The 10,459-nt window shown below is 36.1% G+C and overlaps 1 long non-coding RNA gene across 4 annotated transcripts; it reads right to left on the bottom strand.

The window, feature by feature from the left end:
* Nucleotides 1-3,087: 3,087 nt before the first annotated feature.
* On the bottom strand, nucleotides 3,088-9,401 carry LOC148132477 (uncharacterized). Of its 4 annotated transcripts, none has more exons than XR_015748052.1 (3): nucleotides 9,287-9,381; nucleotides 5,223-8,705; nucleotides 3,088-3,996 (listed from the first exon to the last, which is right to left on the bottom strand). It is a non-coding gene; the product is annotated as an uncharacterized LOC148132477 (long non-coding RNA). The 4 variants fall into 4 exon arrangements; XR_015748051.1 differs by having other exon boundaries at nucleotides 3,088-7,789; nucleotides 8,034-8,705; nucleotides 9,287-9,345; XR_015748053.1 differs by having other exon boundaries at nucleotides 3,088-8,240; nucleotides 8,475-8,705; nucleotides 9,287-9,345.
* Nucleotides 9,402-10,459: the final 1,058 nt, after the last annotated feature.

Here is a 10,459-nt window from a genome sequence, read left to right as displayed (position 1 = left end):
ATGGCTATATTTCAAAGGTGCACGGAATGCTGTTACCTTCCCATCAAAGTGGTACCCGTTTACTTATATTTTACATGCTTTTGAACTGTTAGGTGGGCAGGAGCTGAGGCAAATAATTGGAGCTCATCCCGTTGCATGGAGCTCAGGTCTCAAATCCAGGCTGTCAGCTCTCCAGTGCTCCTCTTGATGAATTTGTATTGATGTTTTATTTGAGTTAATATTGCCTACATATTAAAAAATGGTTTTGTATATCATACTGCCTGGTCCTTAAAATCTAGTAAGTAGAAGAAGGTTATGATTATGTTTGGTCAATGATAACCAGTTAAATTTAGAATGATTGTGTCAGCCAAGGAAAAAGCTATATATTACTCTCTATGATATAATTCCTTCTTTGTGTCTGTATAGGATGGTAATAATAGAAGACTAAATATTGCAGTAGGAAATGTAATAATAATTGTAGTAGTTAGTTCTTAATGCTTATCCACAAAGTACAAATTGTTACGTATATGAGCACACTATTAATAATTGAAATCAATCAGTTTCCTTAAACCCATCTGTCATATGTTTTACCCAGAGATTATTAATACTCTACTGTATTTATCTCCCCAAGTATCCTAATTTGGAAGGTATTCACTATTAACATGATAGTTTGATTTTTGACCAAACTAATGTTTGTCTGCTGCCTGCTATAATAGAACATCTCCATTATAATATATATTATAATATAATATAATGTAATATAATATAATATAATGTAATGTAATATAATATAATATAATATAATATAATATAATATAATATAATATAATGTAATGTAATGTAATGTAATGTAATATAATATAATATAATATAAATATAATATAATATAATATAATATAATATAATATAATATAATATAATATAATATAATATAATAAATAATAAATGTAATGTAATATAATATAATATAATATAATATAATATAATATAATATAATATAATATAATATAATAACAATACAATACAATACAATACAATACAATACAATACAATACAATACAATAATAGTGGCATCTCCAAGATAGTGCCGATGATGGCTGCCTTGGTGAAATGCTCTCTAATGGTTTCTTTATTCCTTATTATTATCTGCAATTCACTACGGATTTCATACTCACGAGACCATCTGCTAAGAATTAGGCAATGTTTCCTTAAGGAGTAGCTTTCTGATTCCCCACCCCTACCTGTCTTTGCAAATGTGGAGGAGATTCTAACCAATTCCCCGGTGCTATGGATTACAACAAAGAAAGCAAAGAAGTAACCACACCGGAAGAGGAGACGAGGTAAACAAGCGGGAATTTTAAACAGACTAAGAAATAGGGTGGGGGGGACTCCTCTCCCTTCAATCTTTCTGACTAATTTACACTCACTGGCTAACAAGATGGATGAAATTTATCTCTTAAATAGATGGAATTCTGATTTTCATAATTCAGCTGTTCTTTGTTTTACTGAAACCTGGCTTAATCCACAAATTTGTGGGGACAACACCATATACATCCCAGGATTTTAGACATTTAGATCAGACAGAATTGAAGAGACATCAGGTAAAACAAAGGGTGAAGGATTATGTTTATATATCAACAACAGCTGGTCTCAGGATATAACTATAATATATAAGTTTTGTGATGAAAACTTAGAGTCTTTACACATCAACTGCAACTTTACACCAACTTTTTGTAAGTGGATCATAAGCTTCCTAACAGACAGGAAGCAGCAGGTGACGCTAGGCAGAATCACATCTGATACCTGTACAATCAGCACAGGGGCCCCCCAAGGCTGTGTGCTATCTCCACTTTTCTTTTCCCTATATACCAATGACTGCATCTCAAACAATCCGTTAAAATACTGAAGTTTGCTGATGACACAACAGTGATTGGTCTCATTCGAGACAACGATGAATCTGCATACAGACAGGAGGTTATACAACTTGCTTCGTGGTGTAACCGGAACAATCTGGAACTGAACACTCAAAACCGTAGAAATGGTGGTAGACTTTAGAAGAAACCCTCCTATACTACCACCTCTTACAATACTAAACAACACAATACTAGACAACACAGTAGAGACCTTCAAATTTCTAGGTTCTACCAGATCACATGACCTAAAATGGACACCTAACATCAAAAACATCATCAAAAAAGCACAAGAATGTTCTTTCTGCGCCAACTCAGAAAGCTCAAACTGCCCAAGGAGCTGCTGATACAGTTCTATAGAGGAATTATTGAGTCTATCATCTGCACCTCTATAACTGTCTGGTTGGTTCTGCAACCCAACAGGACAGACACAGACTTCAGAGGATAATTAGGACTGCAGAAAAAACAATTACTACCCACCTGCCTTCAATTGAGGACCTGTATATTGCACGAGTCAAAAAAAGGGCTGTGAAAATTTGCAGACCCCTCACATCCCGAACATAAACTGTTTCAACTCCTTCCCTCAAAACAACGCTATAGAGCACTGCATACCAGAACAACTAGACACAAGAACAGTTTTTTTCCTGAAAGCCATTACTCTGCTAAACAAATAATTCCCTCAACACTGTTCAACTATTTACAAAGTGTACACTACTATTACTGTTAATCTTCTCACCACTCCTTATCACCCATCCCCTCCCACTTGACTGTTTCCTGGTATGATTTGATTGTTGATTGTACCCTATGACTATCATTAAGTGTTGTACGTTATGATTCTTAACAAATGTACCTTTTCTTTATGTATACTGAGAGTATTTACACCAAGACAAATTCCTTGTGTGTCCAATCACACTTGGCCAATAAAGTATTCTATTCTATTCTATTCTATTCTATTCTATTCTATTCTATTCTATTCTATTCTATTCTATTCTATTCTAGAGGTTAATATGAAATAGTCTTGCATCCAGGCCTGTTGGCCTGCTTTCTGTAAGCATGAGTTAGCATGTAAGCAATGATTAGAGTTATTCTGCTCTTCTCTCTCCCTCTCTGTTCCCCATAAGGGATGAGAAAGGGAGATGAGTCAGGCAGGTAAAATCAACACATAGATTGATTAGGCAAAAGAATAATCAAGTCAACATTGGAATGCAATAAAAGTGTTTTAATGAAAAGCATAGTCAAAGTTGAGAGTCAAAAAATTGAAGAGTAAGAATTATTGGCACACAACTCAATGTGGGCAATTGCAATTATTTGCAAAGGTATTTGTTTCTTTTTTGACAACAGATTTCTGAATTCACCCCAGGACTCAGCCAGCATTCATCTGTAGACTGGTGGTAATTCTCAAGTACCCTAGTTGTATAAACAGCATTCCTGTATCATTCAATTAGCCACTTTTTTTCTGTCACATTCCAAGACATATTAGGCATCAGAACCTAAGTATTGATTCAAGACTGGTTCACAGAGTTCCTAAATGTGGAAAGGGCAGGTAAGATCAAGTTTCTGTCACGGAGTAGGACTCAATTCTTGAGTAAAGAAGATCTGTGGAGGTCAGGAAAGATAAATAGTGTCACACAATTTTTCACAATTATGGTTTTGAAGGCATTCTGGTAAAAGTAGGTAGCATGCCAATCTCCATGTCCCATGGGCTACAAATCATTGTCTGACGTCCATGATAATGTTTATTTAATAAGATACGTGTACAGAGCAGCTGAGTTTGGGAAGTAAATGCTTGGAGGTCTGATTCCATTTCTCACAAAGTCCTTTAGACGATCACAACCTGCCCTGCCTTCTGAGTTTGATAAAGCAGCTGAATAATTCTGCCTGCCATCTCTTATGTTCTATGACTTGCTTCGATACCTCATTAGATTCCTCCCTCTAACCTTGAGAGATATAGGGCTGTCATAAGCCTATCCTATCCTTCCAATGTTCAAAAGGTCAGTGTGATGCAGCTTGCTGCCCATATAGCGTATATGCATGTATTTAAGGGTTTCAGCCCTTCCTTCTTTCTTTGTCAAATAGATGATTTTCTCCAAAGGCAAAATAAGCTCTCCTTTAAGGAAAAAAAAAATCTAAAATTTGAAATGCAAACATTTAATACAGTAGTTATGGAAATCAGTCATAGAGGTGTTCAGATTCTGGGAAAATAGCTGCTTGTTGTTTTTTAAATGAAACTTATGGCAGAAGATGTAAGACTCCCAACTGACCACAGAAGGCCACTCATGTGCTACAAATAAGTTTCTGCCAGGATCTATAGATGCTGGAGAAAGCCTCAAATTAGATTCTAAGGAGAAGTTATCCTCTTGTGCACAATCGAAGGATACAGATGAATTCTAAAATAACTGTATAGAATTGATAAAACAAAAATGTCAGCACAGCACAATAAATCAAAGATCAGACTGAAGTCACTGCAGTCATGTGACTTGTCTTTTCAGAGGTAGTACTTTCTCAAAAAGAGTTGTTCTTTCTGTTTCAGTTATTTCTCAACTTTTCTCTTTCTCCGAATTGTAATAAATTGAGAGGCTGCTAACCTCAGGGTTTTTTTTCTCAGCTTCAATTTAAGTTGTCTTTATTTTGAAGAATTCCACATGTTTTTATCTTAGCAAAGAGCTTGGATTCAAAGATACTTGCCTCTAAAGCTATGCCTTGGCCAAAGTAAATATTGATTGATCTAGGAGGGGGTTGACAAGTATCCAATTTTTCCCCTTCATGCTACCACAAAATTAGGACAGAAATGAGGACATTTTAGAGATAAACACATTTAAAGTGGCCCATGTAAGTTGATCCTGATACCATACAAATTTTAAACATTTGATTCTCTTGAGCTGCTGCTGCTATTTTGCTAGAGTAGTAAAATTGACTTCTTTAGCTGATCAGAGGAGACTTCTCTCTTTAGCAATGTTGCAAGAAATACAAGAATCAAAACATATTAGGGAAAAAAATGATCAACCAGAATTTTCCTAAAATAAAACTAAAGGTTCTGACCAATGGCTAAAACTACACTTGAGTCATGTGTTAAAATCTGCCTCTTGTCCAGCACAGTCTCTGATAGAGACTAATTGCTCAATGGACCACTGTGTCTTTAATCATTTAATTTCTCCAGTTCCACCGAAATGGTTCTCCGAAGGCATTTCCTCGTCTTCTCTTCCTAAGAAGAGCAGCTCCTTGTGGTTAAGACCAAATAAACACAAAACTGGAAAGTCTAGAAATGAAATACAGCATCAGCTGATGGATACGCACATTCCATTCTTATCACAAATCCTCTTGTATTGTGATTACCTTGGCATAATTTTGTTGGCTTGTTGTCATTTTAATCAGTGAGTTTCAATCTTTTGTATAGGAAAGGAAGCTCAGCTCTTGCTTTATTGATACCTCTCCTCATTATATTATTCTTGTATTATAGGGTGGTAGCCCCAAAGTGTAAAATGAAACCAGAGGAAACAAATATGATATAAATCATATATTAAACTCCTTATAAACAACCCCATAATCCCTTAATTCAGGGTTGAGTTGGGGTGACTGGATGGAGCTCATCATTTACTGGCTGGATGCTCTTTCTGTTGTAACATAGAGTTCACAGCATTTTATTTATTTTTTTGTATGTGCTCTGGGAGAGAAACATCAGCAGCTAGCCATGACTGAATTCTCAACTTTCTGAGTGAGAAGCAAGCCACCACACTGCTCATCTATAAATACATCTCTATATATAAAACAGTGGTGGGATTCAAAAAATTTTTACTACTGGTTCTATGGGCATGGCTTGGTGGGCATGGCAGGAGAAGGATACTGTAAAATCTCCAGTCAGAGGTGGTATTTGTCGGTTCTCTGAACTACTCAAAATTTCCACTACCAGTTCTCCAGAACTGGTCAGAACCTGCTGAATACCACCTCTGATATAAAAGCGATATACCACTCACATCATCATAAAATCTCCAGAACCGTAAAGCCTACAAACTTGAAATTTGGCACATATGTTCCTCTTGATTTCTCACTAAGGATTTTTCAAAATGACCATCAGAGCATTAGTATTTCGTATATTATTATTAACCCGCTCTGATGCTAAGGAATTCTACTCCCCCTCCCCACCTGAAAAGAAATCTGTTCCAAATGCAAAACACAACAAGAGGAGAGGAGTTTCAGTTTTAGTTTCACAGCACCAAGCAGCTTTAGTACAGAACAGTTGAGCTAAGCCATCCAAGGCTCCTTGCTGTCTCTTTCTTGCTCACACAGTAAATACTATTTCAGTTTCCAAACAGCCCTGAACTCTCTCACACACTGACAGGACACTAGCCAGATGAATACTGATGGATGCTGGTAAGCAGAGGCAGATTTCCCCCCCTTATTTTCCTCCCCAAAAACTAAGCCCGACCACATAGCTTCGTAGTGAAGCACAGGTATCGAGCTAGTAATACATATTTTGCAAAAATCTTCTATCAGCTTTCTATTATGCATCTGGAGGTAGGCATATGACAGCTGATTAGATCTAAAAGTAACTTTGCTTTTGGATTTCATTCCGATACAACATCTCTTTGTTTCTCATTCAAACAGCCAGGCTTTTTCAGGCCCTCTGTAAACCACAACAAAATGAAGTTGTTTTATGGGATACACAAGTTAATCCAGCTTTACTTTTAATTTTCCAAAATATCTTTTGATGAAACCTGACACTTGAAACTATGGATAGACATATAATATGTACTTGAAACTATAGGTAATCCTCAACTTATAACCAGTTGCTTGGCAAACATTCAAAGTTATGACAGAGCTAACCAGAAGTAGTTATAATGCTGTTCTAAAGTTCTGACAGCTGATCCCCTGGTCACATGACCACATTTCAGGCTCTTGGCATTTATGGCTGTTTGCAGCATCCTGCAGTCATATGACCAGATTTTATGTTTTTGCCAAAACCTGGCATTTACTTCTGGTTTTTAGCAAAACCAGCCCTTAGTGAATAATTGGTTTGCTTAATGACCATAGCATTAGCTTTACAATTGCTGCATTTGCTAAACACTCCTCCCCTACAAAAGAGTAAAATCAGTCATTCACCTGACCATTATTTTTACAATCATCATAACTTATCATAATGAGTAGGCTCCATTACAGTCATAAGTGGAGGACTACCTGTATGGATAGACCTAAAATGCACTAAATGTTAAAATTATTGATAAATGGAATATTAAAATGACAGAAGTCTAAAGAGCAATAATTGTTCTGTATAACACTGTTAAATAAGGTGCTAAATGTTATAGCCTCTTTCACTTCATTATTATTAATAATAGCAGTACCCCCAACAGCAAAATTCAAGTTTAACATTTTTATTTAATTATAAGATAAAATAAGATACAAAATGTGAAAGTAAATAGGAAAACTGGGGAGGAAGGGGGGTGGAGTTAGGAAGGATAAGAAAAAAAGAAAAAGAAACATTGATTTCCAACTCTGTCTGTTGCAATAATATAAGGCATTAACATCAAATCATAACTTTTTGTTTTTTCATAATAATTTAAACTATAACGATCTGTCAGTCTAATCAGTAAAACCCAAAATAAAAGTTTCATTCTTTTCCACTTGAAGCACAAAGTTCAGAAGTGGTCTCCATGTGGAAATAAAAGTACTTACATTCTTTTCTTTAATCGAAATAGTCAGTTTTGCCATTTCAGCCAACTCCATCAGCTTCTGCAACCATTTGTACATGGTAGGAATCGAAGTGTCCTTCCATTTTTGTGCATACAATAGTCTTGCTACTGTCAACATATATAGTATCAAAGTCCCAATTTTTTCTCCAAGTCTTTTTCCATTAGGAGGAAAAGGAAAATTTCTGGTTTCATCATTATCTTCATTTTCAAAATTTTCTGTGTTAAAATATGAATCATACTCAAAAATTTGCTGCTTTATCACATGTCCACCATAGATGATAAAAATTCCTTCTTTACTTTTACACTTCCAATATTCACCCAAAAGCAAAATTAATTATACTCGTCCGGGGACGAAAATAATGTCTAATATTTTTATTAGACCAATGTATAGAATGGCTTAAACTCAACCACAGCCATTTTCTTCTCCTTATTTGCATTCTGTATATAAAACATAGATTACCTGTGACTTGTAGTTCCTGTCTGCAATATTGGAGGCAGTCTGATATTAATAAATAACCATGAACTCTTCCAGTTCTTTCACTATCACCACTCCCTGATTACCAGATTCTCCTGGTTAGGCCAAGGACACCCTTGCTCTTAGCATATCAAAGAGCAATAAGCACTACTGAAGATAAGACATCAAGGCTGAAGTTTGCAAGATAGGAATCTGTGGAATCAGATCACAGAATTTACTAAATATTGAGCATAGATCGAGTCTATTTATCCATAAATGAAAGGCAGCACCTATGGATTGGGAGGGGGGGAATGAGAATTCCCTACAACGCAGGATTAAATTCAGGAAAAGACACTAATTTATCAGCTCAATAATCCTGGGATCAAATAATATCCACCAATTATGTACCGGAAAGGCTTACCTTTTCTCCTCAAGAAAACTAGCTACTTTAATTTTCAATCCTCAGGTGCCAATTCAACTCTGAAAGAATGCCCTTTATCCCATCTTCTTTTCCTGATTCCCAGAAAGAGGGCCCTCCAGCCTAACAATTCCTTAGGCCCAACTGTGTTTATTAATTTCAGTACACAAGCTAATATGCCTCAGTATGGATCATGCACAGTTTGGGAAATTCCCATAATATATCCCCATCACTTTCCTTTCAAGGTTAGCAGGGTCATTCTGCAGAAAAGAAAAGAGTAAGAATGTTGAAGTATGAGTAATAAAATAAACAGTAAGAACAAGAATAAGCTTTATAGCCTTTTCGGCACTGCAGCCATCATCTGCCAGCCTCCCATGTGTAAACTGTCTGGAAATAAATCCAGTTTAAGAAATCCCTTCCCAAATTTAATCCTCAACCTCCTCTGGAAATTAGGATTTAAGGTGAAAGTATATATAGCAATGCAGGGAGGGAGGATGAGGACAAGGAGATCCTCAAGGGAGTTGGAAAGAGTATGAAAGCATACCCAAGAGAAGAAGCCAATGTTGCAAGCATCAAGAGCAGCAACCCCATAGGAAGTATTTCTCATCCTAATTGGAAGTAACTAACTACAACTTTTTTTGAAGAGCACCAAGAGAATATGTCATAAAAATATAATATCTAGCCAGTTTGATCACCTCAGAAACTTCTTTATATTAAGTCTGTCTATTAGCCAAAGTCTTAAGCCTCTATTTAATTTCTTACAAAGATTTTGCTGGATTTGAAAAGAATAAAAAGATGGAGTAATCCTTTTTTCCCAACTCTTTACCAATAGTATACATACAAGGTGATTTCATTTTCTACTGTGGAATGAATGTTGCACCTCTGTGCATCTATACATATTTCTACAAGGGCTGGGAGGAACAAAGCAGGTTTATATACTTCCTGTCTGAGTCACATGACTGAGAGGGAAGGGCATTTAGAATGGAGCAATCAGCAACATTTTGAGTAACTGTTCAGCTCTTCCTCCCTCCCTCTCTGTCATCTATATCTATCTCTCCCACTCTATCTATCTATCTATCTATCTATCTATCTATCTATCTATCTATCTATCCATCCATCCATCCATCCATCCATCCATCCATGTGTTTCATATGTATGTATGTATTATGTATGTATGTATGTTATAGATAGATAGATATAGATATATAGAAATATTTAGACTAAGTAGTGTAAATTTATATTATTATTGCTTCTTGTTTGCTTCCTGCTTCTCAACGTTTTGTAAGAGAAATTCACTACTGAAGGTGTACAAGGTAGTATCCACCCAACAGGTAAAGGTTCAAAAATTCAGCTCAGTGAAGTTTATTTATCCTGCCTGGAGCGGGATGTGCATTGTGCAATGATATCCGTACTGGGAAGAATATACCTGTAAAGGCATGCAGAAAAAGAGAAGGACAAAATTGAGAAAAGCTACGGGAAATGAGCAAGAAAACCCCACCAATGTTGACACCAGTGTTGACACTGATAGAAAACAGAGGCAAGTAAGGAATCCAGAGATGTAAAACCAGTAACACCAATAACTGGTGGCAACTGGCGCTCACTGAAGAGGTGAGCTGGATCTGTTGTGAAGTTACTAGCTCAAAAAGCTGGTTTTGTTTCCAGTGAGTTTTGATAGTTCTCACTGAATCTACTCACCTGCTTCACACATATCCTTGAATCATGAACCATGGTTAATGACCTTAACAATCTGAATCGTATCTATTATAGGTATAATAGAATTAGAATGCATAATGTATAATGTTGATACAACCAGTATATCACGTTTATAAAATTGAAGCTGTAATACAAGAGGAAGAAAACTATAATAAAACTTTATTTAAAAAAAAAAACCATAATCTGAATCAAACCTTATATTAAGCCACAAGCCACATTAGGGCTTAGAAGCTTCCTCCAAAGGAGGCTGATCATAACCAGCCAGATGGTGGGAGCTGCGTCACAACCCAACCTCTGCCTG

Source organism: Notechis scutatus, chromosome 2, assembly GCF_049901735.1.
Source record: "Notechis scutatus isolate UNSWTSFEM ecotype Mainland chromosome 2, rNotScu1.2, whole genome shotgun sequence".
In the NCBI taxonomy this organism is placed as follows: Eukaryota; Metazoa; Chordata; class Lepidosauria; order Squamata; family Elapidae; genus Notechis; species Notechis scutatus.
Note: the sequence above shows the minus strand (reverse complement) of the source record. Positions and strands in the feature narration are given on the sequence as shown.